This window comes from Bos grunniens, chromosome 13, assembly GCF_055505025.1.
Source record: "Bos grunniens cultivar Pamir isolate PY7600 chromosome 13, Bosgru_T2T1.0, whole genome shotgun sequence".
Lineage (NCBI taxonomy): Eukaryota > Metazoa > Chordata > Mammalia > Artiodactyla > Bovidae > Bos > Bos grunniens.
The window spans coordinates 7510764-7537308 of NC_141177.1; the positions used below are offsets into that span (position 1 = coordinate 7510764).

Genomic DNA, 26545 nt, shown 5'->3' on the forward strand with positions numbered 1-26545 from the left:
GAGATTCTATATGAAATACTCTCAGCATAGAAACTGGCATGTGACAAGTGATTGACATATTCTGGCTTTACATTCTTTCCATTTAATTTTTATTTATTTATTTTTAAATAATGTTTCTTTATATACATATATTTATTTATTTGGCTGTGCCAGGTCTTGGTGGCAGCATGTGGGATTTTCAGTCTTCATTCTGGCATTCGGTATCTTTAGTTGCGGCATGTGAGCTCCTAATTGCAGCATATGGGATCCAGTTTCCTGACTGGGGATCAGTCGCAGGCCTCCTGCATTGGGAGCACAGAGTCTTAGCAACCAGATCACCAGGGAAGTCCTCCGTTTAATTTTTAAACAGAAATTACATTCATAAGGTTAAAAAAGGAAGATGACATAGAAAAGGATATACAGAAAACACTGACTCCCACTCATCTCTGTCCACTGAGTTCCTCTATCTCCCGTTGCCACTGGTAAACACTTTCGTTAGTTTCTCGTGAACACTTCCTGTTCACAAATAAAAATATTGAGCCCCCTTGTACAAAAAAGGTGGCATCCTGCATAAATTTTTTCTGTACCCTGCTTTTTTCTCTTAATAATACAACCTGAAGATACATATTTTGCTGTTTTCAGTCACTCAGTCATGTCAGTTCATTTCAGTTTAGTTGCTCAGTCATCTTCGTGACCCCATGGACTGCAGCATGCCAGGCTTCCCTGTCCTTCACTCTCTCCTGAAGGTTATTCAATAGCAATAAAAAAGAGAGCTTCCTCATTGTTTTCGTTTATTATTACATATTATTGCACATGTGATTATGTCACTCCCTATAGATGGAAACTCTGGTTGTTTCCACTCCTACAATGACTAATAACACGGCAATGGGAACTTTGCACTCACTTTCTCCTGTATGTGCACAGGTGTGTCTGAAATACAAATACCTGACCGTGGAGTTGCTAAGGCAAAGGGAAAATGCCAGTGTACACTTAACATAGGTTGTAAAGTATCCGCAGAGAAGTTGTACCACTTTGTACTATCAGGATATGCCAGTGCCTTTTGTCTTATGGCCTCATCACCAGAGTATGTGTGACAGTCTTGTTTTGATCTTTGCTGTTCAATGCTTTTTGTGCAAAAAACTTTCTTTCGCTATATTTTGTCTATACAACCACAGTCATCTCCAACTTTATTCCAAGATGGCACCTCAGAACAAGAATTTGGAAATTGAAAAAAATTTTTCCATCTCTGTATATGCTGAAAAATAGAAAAAGACCAAATTAGTGTTTAGAAATATCAGGGCAAGGAAATCCTTCAGAATATGGAGCTCAAGTTTTAAAGCAAATAGTGCTTTAGGCCTATATTTCCATATTCAACAATCATAATCCTGCTTGTTTTTTAATAACTCAAGATGAACCCCAGAAAATTAAAAGTGGAAGTGAAAGCAAGCAGAAGACACATTGGGCAAGAGATGGGGGAATCAACCTAAGAGCGCACGAGCATGGGCAGCAAGTCCGAGAAGACTTAAGAACAAGACAGAAAGTCAATAGGCTCCATGAAAAACGCCATCAAGAGGTAGATTTGTTTCATTTGAAGATGTTCTAAAAGCAAAAGGTGAAGAAATTCATTTCTTCTTTCAACAAGTTTAGTATCTGGTTAGTGAAGGCAGAAATACAGGGGGGATTTGTGGGGAACTGTCACACAGGTAGCGGAAGATCGGAGAAGCTAAAAGGAAACCAAGAGGCAGCCAGGGTTAGGGACAGGACTAAGCAGTGATGTGCCGATACGTGGTTCACAACCGGCTCTAGGAGAAAGCTCTGATGTCTTGTTTTCCAATTCGGGGATGTAAATACTCCTACTATGGCCAGTTTCAAGCTGCCAACATGAGGTAGCTGAACGTGGAGTTGGGGAGAGATGTGTGCAATCGGTTTCTGTGAGCTGGAGTGTGACAGCCCCAGTGCACCATTGGTAAAAAGGTACCAACACACTTCAAGACAATGGTATGTTACTGGTGACCTAGGACCAGGGCCACGTAGCAGAAGACAGTACCACAGAGGAAGTTCCGTTTCCCATTATGTCAGGCCAGTAACATCGTTGTTTTGTGGTGGAAAATATTTACATAATCATATTCGTATAGATGCTATTTATTCAGGTTTTAGAATCAACAATCATCACATCATCATCTTATTAAGCACCCTAGTATATGCCATGGAGAAGGCAATGGCACCCCACTCCAGTACTCTTGCCTGGAAAATCCCATGGATGGAGGAGCCTGGTGGACTTCAGTCCATGGCGTCGCTAAGAGTCAGACACGACTGAGCGACTTCACTTTCACTTTTCACTTTCCTGCATTGGAGAAGGAAATGGCAACCCACTCCAGTGTTCTTGCCTGGAGAATCTCAGGGACGGGGGAGCCTGGTGGGCTGCCATCTCTGGGGTCGCACAGAGTCGGACACAACTTAAGTGACTTAGCAGCAGCAGCAGCAGCAGCAGTATATGCCAGGCAGGCAAGTATTCTAGGTACTGAGGAGACAGAAATGAACAAGATCACGTTCCTATATTAATATACCAACGTTTGTTTATTCACTCACCGATTTGATGGACATTTGGGTTGTTTCCTGTTTGGGGCTATAATGGAAAGAATTGCTTTGACTATTGTTGACCAAGCCTGTGTGGACATAAGCATTCATATGTCTTGGGCACACACTTAGAGGAGTGGAATTGCTCTATGTTAGGTGTGTGTTTCCCTGGTGGCTCAGACAATAAAGAATCTGCCTGCAATGCAGGGGACCTGGGTTCTATCCCTGGGTCAGGAAGATCCCCTGGAGAAGGAAACAGCAACCCACTCCAGTATTCTTATCTGGGAAATCCCATGGACAGAGGAGCATGGCAGCATTCTACAGCTCATGGGGTCACAAAGAGTCGGACACAACTGAGTGACTAACAGTTTTCAGTTTCAGGTGTGTGTTTAACTTCATAAGAAATCCCCAAAGAGTTTTCCAAAGTGGTTGTACCTTCTATACCCCCATCAATGATATAGGGGGATTCTAGTCACTCTGCATCCTATTACTTGCTATTGTGAATCATATTCTGTCTGTTTTAAAGTCATCACATTTCAGTTCAGTTCAGTCGCTCAGTCGTGTCCAACTCTTTGCGACCCCATAGACTGCAGCACACCAGGCCTCCCTGTCCATCACCAACTCCCAGAGTTTACCCAAACTCATGTCCATTGAGTCTGTGATGCCATCCAACCATCTCATCCTCTGTCATCCCCTTCTCCTTCCAGCTTCAATCTTTCCCACCATCAGGGTCTTTTCCAATGAGTTACTTCTTCACATCAGGTGGCCAAAGTATTGGAGTTTCAGCTTTAACATCAGTCCTTCCAATGAACACTCAGGACTGATCTCCCTTAGGATGGACTGGTTGGATCTCCCTGCAGTTCAAGGGACTCTCAAGAGTCTTCTCCAAAACCACAGTTCAAGAGTATCAATTCTTTGGCACTCAGCCTTCTTTATAGTCCAACTCTCACATCCATACATGACTACTGGAAAAACCATAGCCTTGACTAGATGGACTTTTATTAGCAAAGTAATATCTCTGCTTTTTAATATGCGTCTAGGTTAGTCATAACTTTCCTTCCAAGGAGTAAGTATCTTTTAATTTCATGGCTGCAGTCACCATCTGCAATGATTTTGGATCCCCAAAAAATAAAGTCTGCCACTGTTTCCACTGTTTCCCCATTTATCTGCCATGAAGTGATGGGATCAGATGCCATGATCTTAGTTTTCTGAATGTTGAGCTTTAAGCCAGCTCTTTCACTCTCCTCTTTTACTTTCATCAAGAGGCTCTTTAGCTCTTCTTCCCTTCCTGCCATAAGGGTCGTGTCATCTGCATATCTGAGGTTATTGATATTTCTCCCAGCAATCCTGATTCCAGCTTGTGCTTCATCCAGCCCAGTTTTTCTCATGATGTACTCATCATGTGTATTGAGGTCCAATTTAATACAGTAAAACTTATCGTTTATAGTTTCACGAGGTTTGACAAATGTGTATGGTTACCGTAATCACCATCACAATCGAGACACTGACTATCTAGATAGGACAGCTAAGTCATATAGTATCTGTATGTTTAAATTTGTTTTAAAAATGCCAAACTCTTTTCCAAAGTGGCCGCACCAGTTTCCATTCCCACCAGCAATGAACAGGAGCTCCAGTTGCTCCATATTCTTAATACCACTTAGTACTGTCTGTTTTTTCCTTAAGTCATTCTAACAGGTATGTAATGGTATTTATTTATGGTTTTAGTTGCATTTCTCTGATAACTAATGATGTTGAGCAATATTTCATGTACTTATTGAACGTTCATATATCTTTTCCTGTGAAGCAACTGTTCAAGCCTTTTATCCATTTGTGTCTTTGTTTTGGGCCACATCAGGATCTTATTCTCCCATCAGCAATTGAATTTGGGCCACAGCAGCAATCGTGCTAAGTCTTAACTGCTGGACCATCAGGGAATTTCCATTTTATGCAGTATTTTTGTTGGGTCATCCTCATAGTACTCAATTGTAAGAGCTCTTTATATATTCTAGATACAATTCGCTTGTCAAATCCACGTATTACAAATATTTCCTCTAAGTCTGTGCCTTTCATTTTCATTCTTTTTTCCTTGAAGTGATTTAATTTTGTTCTCTAGTCATCTTGACAATTTAGTATCCTAAAGTTTTGCAATCAAGCAATATGATACTTATTTTTTTAATTGACATAAAATTCACATTACATAAAATTCACCATGTTAACCATTTTAAAGTATACAATTCAGTGGGCTTTTTGTTTTCTAGACTGTGAATTATAAACAGCGGAATTTTCTTAATTTCAGTGAAGTCCAATTTGTAAATTTTTCCTTTTACGGTTAGTGCTTATGATATCCTGTCTAAGAAATCTTTGTCCATTCCAAGTGGGTCCTACATTTTCCTCTAGAAGCTTATTTTTCATCTTGTGTTTAGGCCTATGATCCAGCTCACATTTTTCATGCATAGCGTGAGGTAGGAATCAAGTTGTTGTTTTTTCTTTTTTAACGTTTTTTTATTATTTTAATTTTTAGTATGCATTTATTTAGCCGCATCCGTTTTCCGTTGTGGCCCACGGGCTACAGAACACTCAGGCTCAGTCGTTGGGGCTTAGTCGCCTCAAAGCACATGGGCTCTTAGTTCCCCAATCAGGGATCAAACCTGAGCCCCCCATATTGGAATGTGGATTCCTAACCACTGGACCACTAGGGAATTCTCCTTGAGTTCATTTCTTTTCAGTTATGAAATTGTTTCAGCAATATTTATTTTAAAAAAGAAAACAAAATTCTTTTGCCCACTGAGTTACCTTGGTACTGTGATTGAAAATGCCATGTATGTGTCAGTTTAAACTGGCCTCCCTGATCTCTTCCATTGATCTGTTGGTCTATCTCGACTTCTTTTACCTTCTGAAACATGCACACGGGCTCAGTGTTCTCTGTCACGCAAACAAATAAGACTTGTTCTGGCAACAGATATTTTCTGAGCCTTGTCTGTGCCACTCCCCAGGAATATAACATTGCTCCAGACCCGATGCCTTCTTTTTTCTCACGACGCCTGGGATAGTGAACATCTGCTGGGCTTGCCTGCTCAGAACCCTCTCCTCTAAGCAACAGCTCCCCAGTCCTTCACTGGAGAGCTGATCCCATGCAGTTCAGATGAGTCAGATCTCAACATCCCCTTCCTAAGGTGAGCATACAGACATGGCCAATGAGCATCAGCACCGGGATATTGTGCCAGAGTTTTCTTTCCTCTGTGGGTTGTTTTTTTCGTTGTTGTTGTTCTTGTTTTGTTTTTTTGGGCTGCAGTTTGTGGATGGGGTTTCTTAGTTTCCCGACCAGGGATCAAACCCTGCCCCCTGCAGTGGAAGTGCAGACTTCCAGACCACTAGGGAAGTCCCTCCTCTGTGGGTTTTAAAGCTGAGCTGCTGAAGGGGGCCACTCTTGTCTGAAATTGAGGCCAACCTGGAGAGCATCCAAGTTTATAGGTGGAGTACCTGATTCCAGCTATGCCTGATGGTCAAGAAACTCCTGGGCTTCCCAATTGTAAGTCAAAAAATTTTTTTAATTATTATTCTTTTTTTTAACTTAAGACTGAGTTGAGCCTACCTCCCCCTAATAAACATAAAGGAATTACTACAGGTCACTAGGGAAAAGGCAGGGTCAACCTGGGCTTCTCAGGAAATTTTTCTGGTCAGTTTTGAGACAATTAAATTCCCTCCTCTTAGATTCCCAGCCCCTCTATCCAATCAACTAACAAGTCCCTAGAGAGCAGTATTCTTCACACTGAAGATGATGACCCATGAGACAGAGTGAGTCATGAGATGAGTTAATGAGTTATGGCTATCACTCAAAAAAAAAAAAAAAAAAGGAAAAGAAAATATCAGTGCACTGCATGTTGTAAGGCTAAGTATCATTTTACAAAACTTTTCTTCCTGTTGTATGTATGTGTGTAATATATATGAAGTATTATCCCTCCCTATGGACACAGTCAAGTAACCTTGAAAACCACTAGTACACAGCGCTTTGTGGCAAACTCTGTGGGTTGCTTGCCCAACAGTCACTCTCCTTTCTCCTTGCTAAAAGAACTGTGTGATTTTCAAGAATGGCAGCAGCCATGTGTTCACAGGGAGGTTGGGCTCTGCGGCGTCAGGGTGGGAGCTGAGCGTCTTCAGAGCCCAGGGAGTGAGGTGTTTTATTTTTCTCTTTGGCTTTTTTTTTTAATTGGGGTATAGCTGACTTACAACCTTGTGTAGTTTCTGCTGTACACGGAAGTGAATCAGCCGTACGTATACCTGTACCTCTTCCCTCTTTAACCTCCCCACCATCCCATCCATCCAGGTCATCACAGAGCACTGAGTCGAGCTCCCTGCACTACGCAGCGGGTTCCCACTTGCTGCTGTACACACGGCAGTGCAGAAACGCCAACCCCAGCCTCCCGATCCATCCCCTCCCCCTCCTCCCACTGCCGCCCGTGTCCCCTGTCCACTCTGTACGTCTGCATCTCGATTCCTGCTCAGCCGTGAAAAGAACGATATTGGGTCACTTGTAGAAACACCGATGGACCTAGAGTCTGCCATACAGGGTGAAGGAAGTCAGAATGAGAAAAACAAAATATCGCACGTTAATACATACATGTGGAATCCAGAAAAATGGTACAGATGCTAATAGGGGACTAAGTTTTTATTGATCTAAACCAGTGAGTTTCAGTGTGTGATCCAAGAACCCTTGAGGGTCCCTGAGACCCTCCCGAGGGTCGCCAAGGCCCTGCTTTTTGCAACAACTTATCTGTGTGAGGCCAGAATTTCTTCATATATCTCAAACAGAAAAACTTATCACAATGAATTAAAGGCAAAAATAGAAATTACAATACAGCCTTTTTTATGAAGCCAGAACTTAAAGCAATATAGAAAAATCTAAAATGCCACTTTTTCACTGATTTTTTTGTTTGAGAAAATATACTATTTTTTATTTAAAAAAATGTATTTATATTAACATGCAAAGGGTAACTTTAAATGAACTAATGAACATGTACATTTTTCATTTTAACTTTGAATACAGCAAATATCAATTGATATAATCACACAAAAGAAGGCTCCCTGAAGTCATTAACAATTTTTAAGAGTTGGTGATCTCTGATTAAGCCACTCATGGCTGTTTTCTTCCCTGTGCCAATGATTTTATCAGGAATGTGACACAATTCTAGAAAATGGGACTTGAAATCTGCTGAGGACTTCTGAGAAGTTTTCCTTCTAGACAACAAAAGAATAGCTGCATGGGAGGAAACCGTGTCTTTTCTACTCCACTGGGTTAATGCGCATGTGATGTGATGCCTGGAGCAGTGGCAGCCTTCTTGCACTCATGAGTTTACAAGGCTGAGGACAAATTTTATACACTGAGGACGGCAGAGTAAAGAAATGGAAGGAATATGGGTCCTTAAAGACAGTGTTGAACCTCCATATCTACCAGCCCGAGACCACCTATCTATGGATTGTATTGTTTTGTGAGATAATAAATCTCCCCGCGCTAGATCATAAGATCTATGGGGGTAGAGTTATGTTTTGATTTGGCAAGTTTTGTCTGTTTTAGTCACTGCCAATCACCAGGACCTAAACAGTGCCAGGAACATAACAGGTGATAGGCAAAAGTTTGTTGAACAAATGAATTATCCCTTAAATATAGTCCTTGTTGGACTTTGTTGCTGTTACTTAAAATCAGAGAATCCTCATTGATTCAGTGTCCAGCTCTACTGCAGTTTCCATCTGTGGGGATCCTTGTCAGGGATCCTCCTCATTAGCCTTTATCAATGGACATCCCAGCCTATGCTGAACATATCCAAGTTTTGGGGTTTGGTTTGTTTTTTTTTTTTTTTTGCCACATGGCATGGGGGATCTTAGTTCCCCAACTAGGAATTGAACCCATGCCCCTTGCAATGGATCTATGAAGTCTTAACCACTGGACACCCAGGTTAAGTCTGAGCAAGCCCTAGTTTAGAGCCCCACAACACCATAGGGTTATCTTTATTTCAGTACTTGTGACACTTTTTGGGTAACTACTTCTTTTGTCTCTTTCACTACAGGAGATAATCAGAGACTTATTAGTCTAGGTACAATCTAGGTTGCCACTGGCTCAAACAAAATCAAGTTGATTTCCTCTCTCACCTACTTCAGACTTAGGTAGTTCTAGGGTAGAAACACTGACAACTTCAAGTCACAGTTTGAACCTCTGGGCCCAAGGTTGCTGCTCTAGCTCCTGCCAAAAGACCATCATCTCAGCCAGTTGTAAAGGGCAGGAGAAAGAGCAAACAGAGAACATATCCATTATTTTATTTTGGCCAAGGCTTGTAGGATCTTAGTTCTCTGACCAGGGAACTAATCCAGGCCCTTGGCAATGACAGCATGGCATCCTAACCACTGGACCACCAGGAAATTTCCTCTCCATTATTTTAAATAGACCCGGATGAAGTATGCATCATTTCTGCTCACATCTTAACATAAATTCACATGAACATCTTAGAACTTAGTCACATGAACACTTGGCTTCAAAAGAAGCTCAGAAATGCAGTTATCAACTGAACAAGCATGTTCCGGGTAAAACTCATGAGTTCTCTTGTTCAAGAATGAAGGAGAGGCCAGTTCCCTAGCAGTGCAGTGGTTAGGACTCCACGCTTCCCCTGCAGGGGGCACAGGTTAGATTCCTGGTTGGGGAACTAAGATCCTGACCGCTGTGCTGCATGGCCAGGATTTTTTTTTTTTTAAAGGAGGTGCGTGGGGAATGAGGATATTGATGGTCAACCAGCCATCTCTGCCATTATTACTTGGTTTGATCTGTATTTGCAGAGCCTCAATCAAGGCTTGGCAGGTAGAAAATGTGGAGGAAATGTTTAATGAAAGAAAGAACAGGAGAAGGAAACGGCAACCCAGTATTCTTGCCTAGAAAAGTCCATGGACAGAGGAACCTGGTACGCTGCCGTCCATGGGGTTACACGATTGAGCACACAGACATGAGGGTGGAGGGAGACGGGTTGGTAGCCATAAACTGGCAGAACTAAAGAAAAAAAAAAGGAAAGAAAGAACAAAGGGAAAACAAGCAGAACCGGAGTCTTGTCCATGATGGATGTGCCATTCATCTGAAAAGACAAAGGGAACCCAGATGAGGGGCTGATGTATTGCAAACAAGGATACCTGGTGGATGTTAAACCACTTTAAGGTGGTCTCTATAGGGGTATGCCTGGCTCCACAAGACCCCTCAGACTCATTTCCACAGGAGCTAACTCTCTACACTATGATCCACTCTGCTGCTGCTGCTGCTGCTAAGTCGCTTCAGTCCTGTCTGACTCTGTGCGACCCCATAGACGGCAGCCCACCAGGCTCCCCCGTCCCTGGGATTCTCCAGGCAAGAACACTGGAGTGGGTTGCCATTTCCTTCTCCAATGCAGGAAAGTGAAAAGTGAAAGTGAAGTCGCTCAGTCATGTCTGACTCTTAGCGACCCCATGGACTGCTGCCCACCAGGCTCCTCCATCCATGGGATTTTCCAGGCAAGAGTACTGGAGTGGAGTGCCATTGCCTTCTCTGGAGAATGGCAGAGAGCATGTTAATGGTTGTGTAGTATTCTGTGGTATGACTATACCACGATGTATTCACTATCCTTTCAATGGGTATTCACTTTGTTTTCCATTTTTGCCACTACGAACAATACTGCATAAATCTTTCCTGTATATCCTTCAGTTCAGTCGCTCAGTCATGTCCGACTCTTTGTGACCCCATGGACTGCAGCACGCCAGGCCTCCCTGTCCATCACAAACTCCTGGAGTTTACTCAAACTCATGTCCATCAAGTCGGTGATCCCTTCCAACCATCTCATCCTCTGTCGTCCCCTTCTCCTCTTCCTTCAATCTTTCCCAGCATCAGGGTCTTTTCAAATGAGTCAGCTCTTCACATCAGGTGGCCAAAATATTGGAGTTTCAGTTTCAACATAGGTCCTTCCAATGAACATTAAGGACTGGTCTTCTTTAGGATGGACTGGTTGGATCTCCTGGCAATCCTAGAGACTCTCAAGAGTCTTCTCCAACACGACAATTCAAAAGCATCAATTCTTTGGCACTCAGCTTTCTTTATAGTTCATATACAATATGTATATCCTTACATATTGGTTCCTAAGAGTGGAACCTATCCCACAGAAGTGTTAAAATGTTAAAAGATATGGACCAAAGGCCACTGTAACAATATGCAAATATATATGGACTTCCTCCATATGGCCACCAGCAATAAATGTTATGACTTTTTCTTTCTTTCCCTTTTCTGCCTCCTCTTCCTCCTCTCTTTCTAAATTGAGGTGAAAGTCACATAACACAAAATCAACCATCACTGGAGGTTACACTGTCACAGTGTTGTGTAACCATCACCTCTGTCTAGTTCTGAAACATTTTCCTCATCCTAAATTTTAGGAAACTCCATACCCATTAGCATCATTCCTCATTCTTCCCTCCCTCCCTTCAGCCCCCAGCAATCGTTAGCCTGCTTTCTCTATATATGGTTTTACCTATTCCAATCATTTCACATAAATGGAATCATGCAGTAAGTGGCCTTTTTTGCATATGATTTCTCTCACTTAGCATGTTTTTAAGGTTCATACGTGTTTGTAGCATGGATCAGGACTTCAGTCCTTTATTTTTTGGCCACTCCATACGGCTTGCAGGATCTTAGTTCCACAATCAAGGATTGAGCTCGTGCCCCCTACCGTGGAAGTACAGGGTCCTAACCACTAGACCTCCAAGGAATTCCCCTTCATTCCTTTTTGTGACTGGATAGTAGTCTGTTGTACCAATATAATACATTGTGTTTATTTGTTCATGAGTTGATGGACATTTGGGTTATTTCTGCCTTTTTTTTTTTTTTGGCTTGTGTGAATAGTCCTGCTATGAACATTCGTGTCTTTGAAAATTTGTTTTCAATTACCGTGGGTAGATAATCAACCAATCAATTGATTGGTTCCAGGACCACCATCATCCCGCCAGCCCCTTGGATATGAAAATCCAAAGATGTTAAAGTCACCTACAGTCAGCCCTCCATATCCAAGGATGGAGGTTTCACTGACACGGAGAGCCAACCGTATACCCAGGAGCACAACTCCTTGGTCAGAGGGCCCTTTATGCTTAACATTTTGAGGAGGCGCCAAACCATTTTCCACAGTGGCTGCGCCATTTTTCATTCCCATAAACAGTGCACAAAGGTCTGTTTTCTCTTCTTATAAAGATTCCAATCATTGGCTTAGGACCCACCCTAGCCTGGGATGATCTCATCTTTATTTAATTACATCTCAATGCCCCTATTTCCAAATAAGGTCACACCAGGAGGGGGGTTAGGACTTGAACATACCTTCTTGGAAGCCACGGTTCAATCACAAGAAGGTGCAATATCTTTTTGTATACAGAAAATAGAAGCAGCTCCTGAGAACCATAACCAATTTAAGATAACTTCGATAACAAAGTGTCTTTTCCTTAAACTGTAGGAATTTCAGCTATTTGTGCAAAGGCAAAGCCATCAAGCATTGAATGGCAGCCAGACTGACTTGGCAGAACACTGGCGGGGATAAATTGGCTAATTTTAGTTCACAAATACAGCGTTTTAATAACCCTTAATAACTCACATAGTGACTTACTATTAAGTCTCCTGTAGATGTATACAGGCATGAAAAATTATGGCAGTGCCCGTCAGGTGCAAGAACTGAAGGAAAGACAAGAGCTTTCAATATTCCAAAACACTATGGCTTCTTTATGTTTCTTAGGACAGATATAGCCATTTGGCTGAGCCAGCTACTGTTTCCAATCTCTGATTCTCTTCTTCCTCCTATTTTAGAAGTTGGAAAGATCCTCTGCAGCTGTGGCTGCCAACTACGCTATTGGATTTCCAGGAATACGTTTGCTTTCCTGATAAAAGGGACGGACGAAACTTGGCTCCAGCCCTTCCCCGACCTCTTCCTGCCTTGAACACTGACATGACACAAGGAGCTGCAGCAGCCACTTTGTTGCACCGTGAAAGAAAGGCCAGGATGACCACAGAGTAGCTGGCTGGCTCTGATATATCCTTCACCCAGCAACAGCAGCTACCTACTTTCGGATTCCTTGTTTTGGAAGAAAATCACTTTGGAAGAAAGTCACTCAACTGATTCATTTCTTATGCTACTTAGACACAGCAGTACCATGCCACCATTACATTTATGGTTTCGTTTTGCCTGGCAATTCAAAAGCCCATTCCCCGAAGTCAAATCTTAATGGGCCCTTTGAGAATTGGTACCCCCAGGATTTCTTCTCTAATGAGTTCGAAACTCAAGGCTTAACAATAGAGATAAAAACAAATCTGACCCTGCCCCCCATCACAGGCTGATTGTCAAAGGGATCCCCTAAGTGCCACGGGGCCAATTACACCTCTGTTATCCCGGCAACTTTTTTCTCTTCTTATGAAGGACCGGACTAGAATCTCTGAATTCTGTTGGGATTTGGACCAACAACTGTCAGATGTTTTTAATCTTTCTCACAACGTGTATTCAGTCATCCACTGTTGGTTCAAAATCCTACTCTTTATGCTCTCTTGGCACCTTTGGGGCAAGATACATTCTTCTGGACTGCCGTTAGAAGCAGAGACTGAAACAGTCACTTTCTTGGAAAGAAATTTAGCAAAATTTCTCAAAATTACAAATAAAGAGAATTTCTCTCCACCACCTGACCGTGGAGGCAGATGACCTGGGCGATTAGACGTTCCTGCCCAGGAGTTTCAGTTCTTGACTCAAAAATGCTGACATCAACGTACAGTGAGTTTGGATCTACTCTGCTGGTCAGGTGTCAGCGACTGAGTGCTCAGGCAGGCATATGATCCGGCTCTCCACGCATCCAGTGGTGGCGGTGACATCGACCTGGGCAGAATTTTCCATGCTTTGTTGTTCGGTCGCTCAGTTGTGTCCAACTCTTTGCAACCCCGTGGACTGCGGCATGCCACGTTCCCCTGTCCTTCACCATCCCCGGAGTTTGCTCAGATGCGTGTCCGTTGAGTCGGTGATACTATCTAACCATCTCATCCTCTGTTGCCCCTTCTCCTTTATCCTTCAATTTTTCCCAGCATCAGGGTCTTTTCCAAGGAGTTGGCTCTTTCTATGCTCGCTCGTTTCCCGTCAGTTTTTATCCTTCTTACTGATTCCATAAGCTCCTCATAGTTTTCTAGTAAACCTCTTTGCAGTGTAAGCTAGCGTCTCTGTTGCTTGCAGTCAAGAGGCTTGGCTGATAGAACTTATATAGGCTGAGCATCTCTAAAAAGTGACAAGAGAACCTGGCAATGTGGCTGCCTCTGGAGAAGGCAACTGGGCCTCAGTCAGAGGTGGAAAGGATCCTGCCCTTCTGTTCTTCTGGACCTTTGGTAATTTAAAAATCAAATGCAGGGAAATCCCCGGCTGTCTGGTGGCTAGGGCTTTGTACTTTCACTGCTAGGGGCTGCAAATCATATGGAGCAGCCAAAAAAAATTTTTTTTAATCAATATACATATTACTTTCTTTTTGGCCACACGAGGTCTCAGTTGCAACTCATGGGATCTAGGTCCCTGACCGGGGATCAATGGGAGCATGGAGTCTTAGCTTCTGGACCAGCAGGGAAGTCTCATATTACTTTTTTTATGCATAAAAAAATTCGAAGACAAAAACATTCAAATGTTACGTTTAGTTCACATCATTGTCAGCTGGGTGGCACTCTTGGGGTTTCTTAGCGCCTATGTCAACTCGCTTTTCATAAAAATGAGTGCAAAGGAAAATATCCCTGGAAAGTCGTCGACGAGAAAGTCTTGTGTGTGTTTGTCTGGACTCCATCCCGCTAGGGGACAAGTGGCTGGGTTTTAAGTTACCTTCGTAGTTTAATGAGGATGACTTGACGGTCTAAAAGCAAAAAGAACAAAACTGAACGGCAGTGCGTGAGCTTTCCTATGTCTCTTTTGCTGCTGCTGCTGCGGCTAAGTCGCTTCAGTCATGTCCAACTCTGTGCGACCCCATAGATGGCAGCCCACCAGGCTCTTCCATCCATGGGATTTTCCAGGCAAGAGTACTGGAGTGGGGTGCCATCACCTTCTCTGATGTCTTGTTTAGCTTTAGAATTTAAATTTAGCAAAAGGAATTTTTTTAAAGCCCATTTTCTTATTTATGGGCCTTCCCAGTATTACTACCTCATCTGAACTCTTCAAGAGCTCACAGGGGTTGTTTCTCAAGTCTTATTTATTCCCACACATGGAGTCACTCATTCAATCAACAAACGTTTGTTCTCTGACCCACATGTGCCTGGCAGCAGGGTAGATGAGGCATGGGCTGCCAGTAAATATTTCTCGCGGTTAGTAACCCAAGCTCAACTCAAATTAGCTTCAGCAAAGAAAGAATTTATGGACTTCTGTAAGTTTCAATGCAAATCAGCTTCAGGCATGGTTGGTTCCAGGGGCACACGCGATGACATCCATATTTAATTTTCATCTCTCAGCTAGGCTTTCTTCTGTGAAAGCTGCACCCACTCAAGCAGCTTCTCCCCGGAGATGGTAACAATGATGGCCTTCAACAACTCCAGAATTACCAGCCTAGCCACCACAGGAGTCTTTTCACCAAAAATTGCAGTGAAAGTGCTAAATTAGCTCTAAACTGGCCCATCTTGAGTCTCATGCTTTTGCTTGACTGAGAGATGCAACATGCTGATTGGCCAGTGCAGTCAAGGAGAGAGCAAGGTCAGTCCCCATGAATCACAAGGATTAAGACGAGAGGGAGTTTGGGACGTCCCTGGCGCTCCATCTAGTCAAAGCTATGGTTTTTCCAGTAGTCATGTATGGATGTGAGAGTTGGACTATAAAGAAAGCTGAGCGCTGAAAATGATGCTTTTGAACTATAGTGTTGGAGAAGACTCTTGAGAGTCCCTTGGACAGCAAGGAGATCCAACCCCAGTCAGTCCTAAAGGAAATCAGTCCTGAATATTCAGTGGAAGGACTGATGCTAAAGTTGAAACTCCAATACTTTGGCCACCTGATGCAAAGAACTGACTCCTTTGAAAAGACCCTGATGCTGGGAAAGATTGAAGGCAGGAGAAGGGGACAACAGAGGATAAGATGGTTGGGTGGCATCACCGACTTGATGGACATGAGTTTGAGCAAGCTCTGGGAGTTGGAAATGGACAGGGTAGCCTGGTGTGCTGCAGTCTGTGGGGTCGCAGAGTTGGACACCACTGAGCGACTGAATTGAACTGAACTGGCGGTCCAGTTGTTAAAACTCAACATTTCTACTGCAGGGGGCAATACTTAAGTCATTCAGTCATGTCTGACTCTTTGCAACCCCATGGACTGGGCCATAGGGATTCTCCAAGCAAGAATACTGGAGTGGGTTGCCATGCCCTCCTCCAGGGGATCTTCCCACCCCAGGGATCGAACCCAGGTCTCCTGCATTGCAGGCAGATTCTTTACTGTCTGAGCCACCAGGAAAGCCTCACAGGGGGCATAGGTTCCCCTACGGCTGTTAATGGGAGCAGCTCTGCTGGGAGCAACCTGCCCAGACTTGCCACCCACATACCTTAGGACATGGCATCACCTATCCTGAGTATAACTCCCACCGGGGATATGCACAAAAATGCACCATGATGACACGTGTGAAGGTAGAGGCAGGGATGAGGAGCATCGCTAGGAGAGTTCATTGGTAAAATGTGGTGAATGCACAAATAGATTCAAGGGATTAGAGCCAATAGACAGAGTGGGGATTAGTCTCCTATTCTCTTTTGGTCTCTGTACAGCTATAGAATCCACATTCTAATATGGTGCTCAATAAGGGTATGAATTTCATATTACTGTCATTCATCCATGCTCAGTCACTTCAGTCATGTCTGACTCTGTGACCCTATGGACTGCAGCCCACCAGGCTCCTCTGTCTATGGGATTTTCCCAGCAAGAAGACTGGAGTGGGTTGCCATGCCCTCCTCCAGGGGATCTTCCTGACCCAGGAATCGAACCCACATCTCCTGAATCTCCTGCATTGCAGGCAGATTCTTTACCACTCTCAATTATCATCATCATTATTTCATTGACCTAAAACATTTCTTAGGTGCAGTTCAGTGAATTCTCTTTGAACCGTAAGGATTGTGGCCTATAATGGAAGCTATAATCCTTAGGGCTCTTTAGTTACAAATCACAGAAAACTAAATTAAGCCCCGCCCCCCAAAAGCCTAAATTAAGCAAAACAAGATGGAATATATTGGTAGGCTGTGGGGGAATTTATTGACTTAAAAGAAAAGCTGAAGAACCAGGCTTCTTGAAAAACCAGGACCTGGGGCTAGGAAACCAGTTGGTAGGAACTAATGAGCACTAGAATCGGTGATTAATTGTGGTTTACAGAGCAGGGAGGCTACATTTACACAAAAGCCTCCTCTGGGGAAGCCACGTTAGAATGGGCACCAGGGCAGTCCTCTCAAGGAAGTGACATTTCAGCAAGAATGGACGACGAGAAGGAGCTGGCAATGCGAAGACCCTGGAGGAGAGTATCTCAAGGGAACTTCCCTGGAAAGAGAATCTCTGAGAAACAAAGTGGGGCTGGACAAGTTGGACCGTAATGGAAGAGGCAGAGAGTGCATGAAATACAATCAGAGGCCAGGCTGCCATCACGCAGGGTCTTGGAGGCCATGGTAGAGAGGTTTTCTCCTGTTTGTTATGGAAAACCAGGGGAGAATTTTAAGTGAGGGTCTGGTATGATTTTGGAGAAGGCAATGGCACCCCACTCCAGTCCTCTTGCCTGGAAAATCCCATGGACGGAGGAGCCTGGTGGGCTCCAGTCCATGGGGTCGCTAAGAGTCGGACACGACTGAGCGACTTCACTTTCACTTTTCACTTTCATGCATTGGAGAAGGAAATGGCAACCCACTCCAGTGTTCTTGCCTGGAGAATCCCAGGGACGGGGGAGCCTGGTGGGCTGCCGGCTATGGGGTCGCACAGAGTCGGACACGACTGAAGCGACTTAGCAGCAGCAGCAGCTGATATGATTTACTTTTTCCGATCCACCTGACTGCTGGGTAGGAAATTGGTTGCAGTGGGCACGGATGGAGGCAAGGAGATCGAGAGATGGGGAGCTGGCGCCCACAGAGCTGACCAAGCCCAGACGTGGGGTGGGAGGGAGGAGAGGACAAAGCCCAGTCCTCACTTCCGTGCTTATAAAGCCAAATGGAAAGGCGGTGGGTTTCAATGGAGCTGTCAAGCGTTCTGTTTTAGACAACATGACAATGGCTGGAGACACATGCTTAGGAAACGTAAACGAGCAGACATAAGTGGGGAAGTCGTCATCAGCAAGATGCCAATTAAAATCTTGGCACCAAACAAAATCATATAGGAGGGCAGAATCCGGGACCCAAATCCAGGGGTCATCCAAGGTCCACAGACACGAAAAAGTGAAAGTCGCCCAGGCGTGTCCAGCTCTTGTGACCCCAGGGACTATACAGTCCATGGAATTCTCCAGGCAAGAGTACTGGAGTGGGTAGCCTTTCCCTTCTCCAGGGGATCTTCCCACTCCAGGGACCAAACCCAGGTCTCCCACATTGTAAGGTGATTCTTTACCAGCTGAGCCTCAAGGAGTCTTACCTGGAGCCACCTGGATCTCTCCCGCCTGGATCCTACCCTAGATGTCCTTCCCAGGGATGCCACCATTTCTCTGCTCCTTATTTTAGTAAAGTTTCTTGAAGGTGTATGTGTAGCTCCTGACTCCCCCTTTTACACCTCCCTCTCTCTTCTCAACCCACCCCGATCAGGCTGAAGTATTTATGTTTCAGAATTTAGTGAAAACCATTCCATTTATAACAGGGCAAGTGGTTCCTGGATATGAAAAAACAGATCCCAATTTCCCATCAAGAACTTATTCTAAGCCCTGAAACATACATGCTTGCCTTGCCCCAGGGCCTTCGCTCTTACCATTCTCTCTTTCTGGAACATTCCTTCCCCCAGATAATGGCCTCTGTCTCTCTCTCTCCCTTATGTTTTTGCTTAAACGGCATCTTCTCAGTGAGGTCTCCATTCCCCCTTTTAATTTTTCTCCATGTGTTCTATTCATTCATTGATTCATTGTTTCACTGATCATCCTAGGGGTTTCTGTCCTGCATATTTCTGTATTCCGAGCACCTTGAACAGTGCTGGCACGTAGTGGGCACTCAAAAAATATCTGTTGAATGATTAACGGAATGAACAAATGGACCAGATCAGGAAGGGGACACTGGCCTTCAGGGAACACACCGGACTTTGATAACAACTCTAGGAGATTTCAACCTGGACATGCCTCAGTAGGAGTCTTGGGGAAGGTCAAAAGGTCAAAGTCCCGATTGTTCTCAGCGGTGCTTTTACCAGCTTCGCCATTTTACACCAGCCCCTTGAAGTCCCCAGGGCCCGGTCCACCGCCCTTCCTTGACATTCCTCAGCTCTGAAGTCCCCACCCCCTTTCAACACCCGGAGAGTTCTTTCTGCAGATGGAATGAACTGAATCATATTTTCCATGTTAGTAACAGGGCCCAAGAATGCTGATGACTCAGAAGACCAAGAGCGCCCCGCTAGGGCCGCGGAATGCAGCTCTCCAAACAGCCACCAGGGGGCGCCATTCCTCCACGGAGTCGGGCGCTGGCCGCTCTCCAAGCCGCTGAATAAAGAGAGCAGCCACGAGGCTTTTGCCCGTTTGTAGCCTTGGGTGTGCCACGCGGATGTCTAGGCGAGCTCTGGCAGCTGGTCGGAGAGCTTGCTCTGCTGCCTGAAAAGAAGTTGATGGCACAGGTCCTCTCTTGCCTTTAATTATAGACAAGCGTTCAGACCCAGACTTTGGCAGTTTTCTGGCTGTATGACCCTAACCATGCCACTTCATGTTCAGGAACCTGGGTTGCCTCCTTCCTAAACTACTGATAACCATGGGATCCTGTGGCTGTGAGGATACAGAGTGATACACTTTACAGGTGTCAAGGATTGAATCTGAAACGGGAGATGGCGACCTGATCAGAGGTTATTACCATGGCAATTGACCCAGCAATGATTCTCAAAGCCTGTTCCAAGGACCAGCGGCACCTGGAGAGTTGCTGCCCCTACCCAGACCTTTTGATGAAATTATGGGGTGGGCCTTTGAGTGTTCAATAAAGCTTCTCGGTGATTCTGATGGTGCTCAAGTTGGTTCAGAGAGGTAAAGAGATTTCCCCTAAACCACATTTGTTTGAAAAGTGGAGCTGAAATTGAATTTCAGCTCTCTCTCTCTCTCTCTCTCTCTATTGTCTTACTGACTGCAAAGCTTGTGGTGTGTATGCGTGCATGCATTTATGCATCGCATGAGATGCTGAAATTCACAACCACCCCTTGGAGTTCTCTTTCAGGATAGTTTAAAGCTTTTTATTCTCAAAGCTGACTGTACATTAGAATCAGCTGGAGTTTTTTTTTTTTTTTTTCTCTTTCTTTTTTGGCTGCCCAGTGTGGCATGTGGGATCCTAGTGGCCAAATAGAGATCACCCAGTGCCCCCTGCCTTTGAAGCACAGAATCCTGACCACCAGGGAAATCCCTGGAGATCTTTAAAAACTGTCTCAATGTCTGGTCCTCTCCCAGACCAATTAATCCAGAATTTCCTGAAGCATCTGTGCTTTTACAAGCTCCTCAGGTAATCCTGACACCCAGTGAGGATTGAAATCCCCAGCCAAGAAGCACCTGACTTGCTATTTATTAATAAAGCCTCCAGCTTTGGGTAGATAGGAAAGTGCTGGAATCAGAAGGAGGCCAGGGGTCAGAGCCTGGTTCCTTCATCTGAAGAATCAGAATTGAGATGCAGGCTTCTCCTGGGTTGTGTGTGGAAGAAACTAGAGAAACTCCAGAAAGCTCCTGGCCTGGGCCTTGGCTGGGGGAAGAATTGGTAAAAGGACAGCAAACAGTTAAGTGTTGGCGGCATGCAAAGCACTGTGCACACCCCCTGACAAGCCCCCATCTCACCTAATCCTCACCAAGACCCCATTTCATAGCTGAAGACCCCATCTCTGGGTCTGGCCACCTCCGGGTCTCTTCACAGAGCCAGGACTCCCAGGCCCTGGACTGAAAAGCAGGCTGGGACTGGGGTGTGGCAAGGAGGCATCCAGAAGGCAGCATTTAAGGAGGCGCTGACACTCAGGGTCATGTGAGCATTGAGCGGATGCCTAAGAGCAAGTGCCTCCTTAAATGTGGGGCCCTGGGCCTCGCTGGACTCCCTGGGGTCCCAGCCCGGCTCCAGAGGCCGCCTTCTGAAGTCGCTAGGGTGGATCTCACTCAGAATGAAGGACGAGTGGCCTGGCCAGGCCAGGCGAAGGCAGCCTTGTTAAATAAAAAGCCTACGTTTTGTTACCATAACGGAATTTTCCTCCCCTTAAGCAGAAAACAAATTAATATATAAAAGGCAGAATGCACATCAGGAAGATACTTTAATAATTAATAAGTGATGCACGGTGGGCTCCACAGTGTCGCACTGTTAGAAATTTACATTTGGGGCCCGTAAGGCAGACTTTTCAAAGTCTACATTATACTGTCCTTAGAATGAATGAACACATGAACAAATAAAGGCACAGTTTACTAAGTACCTAGCAGTGAGCTTCAGGGGACACGGAGAACAAAGGGATTCCACAGCTGATGTCTCTACTCAAGAAACTGAGAGCCTCTGGGGAGAAAAGCACAGTAACTCAGACTCACATGCAGGTTGTGTAGCTGGAGAAACAAAGTAGTGGATCCTCCTTCTAAAGCTCTTTACTTTTTAAAGATTTATTTATCGGCTATGCTGGGTCTTCCTTGCGGAGGTCGAACCAATCACCAATGGCCAATGACTTAGTCAGTCATGCCTGTGTGATCAAGCCTCCATAAAACCCCCAGAGGACAGCTCTGTAGTCCTTTCTCAGACAGCTTCCATGTAGGGAACCAGAAGGCCATTGTGCCATTGTGCGAGGTCCCGCACCCCACAAGGACAGAGGCTTCCTTGTTTGGGACCTGGCTCCTTGTCTCTCTTCATCTGGCTGTTGATGATGCGTCGGTGCTCATTGGTGTCTGACTCTTTGCGACTTCATGGACCGTAGCCCGCCAGACTCTTCTGTCCATGGGATTCTCTGTCCATGGGATTCTCCAGGCAAGAATACTGGAGTGGGTTGCCATGCCCTCCTCAAGGGGATCTTCCCCACCCAGGGAGGAAACCCTTGTCTCTTATGTCTCCTGCATTAGCAGGCGGGTTCGGGTTCTTATCACTAGCGCCAAAGAAAAAAAGAAAGGTGGGTGTATGTCAGAGGTGACAGCCTGGAACAGGGAGACTGGATTCTACAATGAATTCATTCTTCCCAGTGTGGTACGCTGAAGAAGCTGAAGTTGAACGGTTCTATGAAGACCTACAAGACCTTTTAGAACTAACACCCAAAAAGATGTCCTTTTCATTATAGGGGACTGGAATGCAAAAGTAGGAAGTCAAGAAACACCTGGAGTAACAGGCAAATTTGGCCTTGGAATACGCAATGAAGCAGGGCAAAGACTAATAGAGTTTTCCCAAGAAAATGCACTGGTCATAGCAAACACCCTCTTCCAACAACACAAGAGAAGACTCTATACATGGACATCACCAGATGGTCAACACCGAAATCAGATTGATTATATTCTTTGAAGCCAAAGATGGAGAAGCTCTATACAGTCAACAAAAACAAGACCAGGAGCTGACTGTGGCTCAGATCATGAACTCCTTATTACCAAATTCAGACTTAAATTGAAGAAAGTAGAGAAAACCACTAGATCATTCAGATATGACCTAAATCAAATCCCTTATGATTATACAATGGAAGTGAGAAATAGATTTAAGGGCCTAGATCTGATAGATAAAGTACCTGATGAACTATGGACAGAGGTTCGTGACATTGTACAGGAGACAGGGATCAAGACCATCCCCATGGAAAAGAAATGCAAAAAAGCAAAATGGCTGTCTGAGGAGGCCTTACAAATAGCTGTGAAAAGAAGAGAAGCAAAAAGCAAAGGAGAAAAGGAAAGATATAAACATCTGAATGCAGAGTTCCAAAGAATAGCAAGAAGAGATAAGAAAGCCTTCTTCAGCGATCAATGCAAAGAAATAGAGGAAAACAACATAATGGGAAAGACTAGGGACCTCTTCAAGAAAATCAGAGATACCAAAGGAAATTTTCACGCAAAGATGGGCTCGATAAAAGACAGAAATGGTATGGACCTAACAGAAGCAGAAGATATTAAGATGAGGTGGCAAGAATACACAGAAGAACTGTACAAAAAAGATCTTCACGACCAAGATAATCACAGTGGTGTGATCACTGACCTAGAGCCAGACATCCTGGAATGTGAAGTCAAGTGGGCCTTAGGAAGCATCACTATGAACAAAGCTAGTGGAGGTGATGGAATTCCAGTTGAGCTATTCCAAATCCTGAAAGATGATGCTGTGAAAGTGCTGCACTCAATATGCCAGCAAATTTGGAAAACTCAGCAGTGGCCACAGGACTGGAAAAGGTCAGTTTTCATTCCAATCCCAAAGAAAGGCAATGCCAAAGAATGCTCAAACTACTGCACAATTGCACTCATCTCACACACTAGTAAAGTAATGCTCAAAATTCTCCAAGCCAGGATTCAGCAACATGTGAACCATGAACTTCTGACGTTCAAGCTGGTTTTAGAAAAGGCAGAGGAACCAGAGATCAAATTGCCAACATCTGCTGGATCATGGAAAAAGCAAGAGAGTTCCAGAAAAACATCTATTTCTGTTTTATTGACTATGCCAAAACCTTTGACTGTGTGGATCACAATAAACTGTGGAAAATTCTGAAAGAGATGAGAATACCAGACGACCTGATCCGCCTCTTGAGAAATTTGTATGCAGGTCAGGAAGCAACAGTTCGAACTGGACATGGAACAACAGATTGGTTCCAAATAGGAAAAGGAGTAGGTCAAGGCTGTATATTGTCACCCTGTTTATTTAACTTATATGCAGAGTACATCATGAGAAACGATGGACTGGAAGAAGCACAAGCTGGAATCAAGATTGCCAGGAGAAATGTCAATAACCTCAGATATGCAGATGACACCACCCTTATGGCAGAAAGTGAAGAGGAACTCAAATGCCTCTTGATGAAAGTGAAAGAGGAGAGTGAACAAGTTGGCTTAAAGCTCAACATTCAGAAAACGAAGATCATGGCATCCGGTCCCATCACTTCATGGGAAATAGATGGGGAAACAGTGGAAACAGTGTCAGAGTTTATTTTGGGGGGCTCCAAAATCACTGCAGATGGTGACTGCAGCCATGAAATTAAAAGATGCTTACTCCTTGGAAGGAAAGTTATGACCAACCTAGATAGCATATTCAAAAGCAGAGACATTACTTTGCCAACAAAGGTTCGTCTAGTCAAGGCTATGGTTTTTCCAGTGGTCATGTATGGATGTGAGAGTTGGACTGTGAAGAAGGCTGAGCGCCGAAGAATTGATGCTTTTGAACTGTGTTGTTCGGGAAGACTCTTGAGAGTCCCTTAGACTGCAAGGAGATCCAACCAGTCCATTCTGAAGGAGATCAGCCCTGGGATTTCTTTGGAAGGAATGATGCTAAAGCTGAAACTCCAGTACTTTGGCCACCTCATGCGAAGAGTTGACTCATTGGAAAAGACTCTGATGCTGGGAGGGATTGGGGGCAAGAGGAGAAGGGGATGCTAGAGGATGAGATGGCTAGATGGCATCACTGACTCAATGGACATAAGTCTGAGTGAACTCCGGGAGTTGGTGATGGACAGGGAGGCCTGGCGTGCTGTGATTCATGGGGTCGCAAAGATTCAGACAGGACTGAGCGACTGATCTGATCTGATCTGAGTGTGGTAAGCACTACAGAGAAACGGAAAAGGAGTCAAGGGAGATTCAAACTGCAAAAGGGGGGACTAACTTAGCTGGAGGTGGCCACAGCGGGCCTTTGGGGGAAAATTCTGTGGAAGTGGAGAACCAGATAAGTCCGTGCCGATCAGGCTCAGAGGACGGCAAAGCAGGGCCTCATGCAGAGGAAAGTGCCAGAAGGCCACAGGGAAGGAAGCAGCAGGAGCTTGGTTTTAGGAACTAACAGTAAACGTAGCCCCACTGAGACGCAGGGAAGAGTGCGAGAGGACAGCCCGGCTCGGAGCAGCGGCCTGAGGTTCATGGGCCTGAGACGGCCCTGGTGTGGCCATGCAAATTTTGGGCTGTTGCATGGTTTTTTTTTTTTCATTAGTTATATATTTATTTTTGTAATGATTGAAATTTTTGTATGATTTTTATTTTTTTTTCTGTTTATTTATTTTACTTTACAATATTGTATTGGTTTTGCCATACATTGACTTGAATCCTCCATGGGTGTACATGTGTTCCCCATCCTGAACCCCTCTCCCACCTCCCTCCCCCATGTATTTTAAAAGTGGACTAAGTTGTGGGGTTTTTTTTAAAGTGTTCTCCAGAAAAATCTAGACTTCAGATTTTTTTTAAAAATCATAAGATCTGGCCATACTGGGCTCACGTTTCTGAGTAGTAGCTAACAGCTGGAGCTAAAGAGCACTGGAGGTTTTAACTTCTGAAGTTGAAACTGAGTTGCTTTTTGGCCTTAAAATGTTATGTGTTGTGTTCACTCGCTCAGTCATGTCCAACTTTTTGGGACCCTAGCCCACCAGGCTCCTCTGTCCATGGAATTTTCCAGGCAAGAATACTGGAATGGGTTGCCATTTCCTACTCCAAGGCATCTTCCCAACCCAGGGATCAAACCTGTGTCTCTTGGGCCTCCTGTATTGGCAGGCAGATTTTTGTGCTTTCTTCCAGTTTCTATGGTCTATTTGTTTTTAACCATTACATCTTTGATAGCCAAGGAATAAGGCATGAATCCAGCACTGTTCTTTTCCAAATAGCTACTGTTTTGAGGATTATTTACGGAATTAGACATCTTTTCCCCCTGATTTAATGCGTCACTTCGGTTATGAGAATTCCATACATACTTGTGTCTATTTGTGGCTCAACTCTTTTATACGTTCTTTCACATCCTTTGTAGCGGTAAAGAATCCACCTGCTAATGCAGGAGACTCAGGTTCAATCCCTGGCCTGGGAAATCCCATGGACAGAGAAGCCTGATGGGCTACAGTCTATCAGGTGGCCAAGAGTTGGACATGACGTAATGACTGAACAACAAACAAAGTTTCTTTCTTTTTTTTTTTTTTACAGTTCAATAGCTTTTAATATATTCACAGAGATGTACAACATTGATTTGAGAACATTTTCATTACCCCAGAAAGAAATGCTGTTGTTGCTTCCAAATTCTCTTATCCCCCAACCCTGTTGCTGCTGCTGCTAAGTCGCTTCAGTCGTGTCCGACTCTGTGCGACCCCATAGCTGGCAGCCCACCAGGCTCTGCCGTCCAGGCAGAACAGATTCTCCAGGCAAGAACACTGGAGTGGGTTGCCATTTCCTTCTCCACAAACAAAGTTTCATAGTTTTCTTCTTAAAGGTTAGGTGCCTATCGACTTAATTGGTTTTATTGTTATTGTTAACTAGATTTTAAAATGTATATGTATGTATATTTTTTTTGTATGTATATTTTTTGTATAAGAATATGAGTAACAGAGAAGAGTATGTTAATCATTTATACTGCTAGTTTTTAAAAAATTATATTTATTTCTAATAGTTTTTCTGTTTAGTGTTTTGGCTTTTATGTTCGCTTTTTTTTCTTTATGTTTGCTTTTCATATTTTACAAGTAATATGATACCATTATTAAAGAATCAAACCATGTCAACAACAACAACAACAAAGAACATTAGGTTCTGGACTCCCAGGCTGGGTCTTGTCGACAGTGTCGAGGATTTTGGAAGAGGAACTTCCTTGGTGATCCAGTGGCTAAGACTCTGTGCTCCCAGTGCTGGGGGCCAGGTTCCATCTCTGGTCAGGGAACTAGATCTCACACGCTGCAACGAAGAATTCCTATGTTGAAACTAGAGATCC

General features: G+C 44.2%; 1 long non-coding RNA gene across 3 annotated transcripts in view; it reads right to left on the reverse strand.

Annotated features, from left to right (window-relative positions):
• Nucleotides 1-2105: 2105 nt before the first annotated feature.
• The window catches only part of LOC147360064 (uncharacterized), a 31624-nt gene continuing 7184 nt past the window's right edge, over nt 2106-26545 (reverse strand). For 2 of the 3 annotated variants that reach the window (XR_015138938.1, XR_015138935.1), the window contains exon 3: nt 2106-26508. This is a non-coding gene — a long non-coding RNA (uncharacterized LOC147360064). The remainder of the gene's footprint in view (nt 26509-26545) is intronic. The other variant, XR_015138936.1, reaches the window with a different exon arrangement.